At 34.6% G+C, this 228-nt stretch overlaps 1 protein-coding gene across 2 annotated transcripts in view; it reads left to right on the forward strand.

Annotated features, from left to right (window-relative positions):
* Positions 1–228, forward strand: part of LOC119593818 (protein white-like) — a gene marked incomplete in the record, with an annotated part of 20,205 nt that overhangs the window by 442 nt on the left and 19,535 nt on the right.

The following is a 228-nucleotide window of genomic DNA, read 5'->3' on the forward strand; positions in this document are numbered from 1 at the left end:
CAACTAGTGGTTATAACAATCATGGAACACTCTATCTTTTAACAAAATCATCCAATATGTTTAAGGTGTGTGTTTGTCATATTTAATACAGCCATGAAAAAGGCCTTGAACGTTATTACGATCGAGAAAAAGATTACCAGAATATTGTCGATAACGTATCTGTTACATTCCCCAGTTCGTGTAATGTCTGCCCACTTTTTTTTCTTTCTTGTTTTTTTGGGGGGAGAA

This window comes from Penaeus monodon, chromosome 32 (genome assembly GCF_015228065.2).
Source record: "Penaeus monodon isolate SGIC_2016 chromosome 32, NSTDA_Pmon_1, whole genome shotgun sequence".
Lineage (NCBI taxonomy): Eukaryota > Metazoa > Arthropoda > Malacostraca > Decapoda > Penaeidae > Penaeus > Penaeus monodon.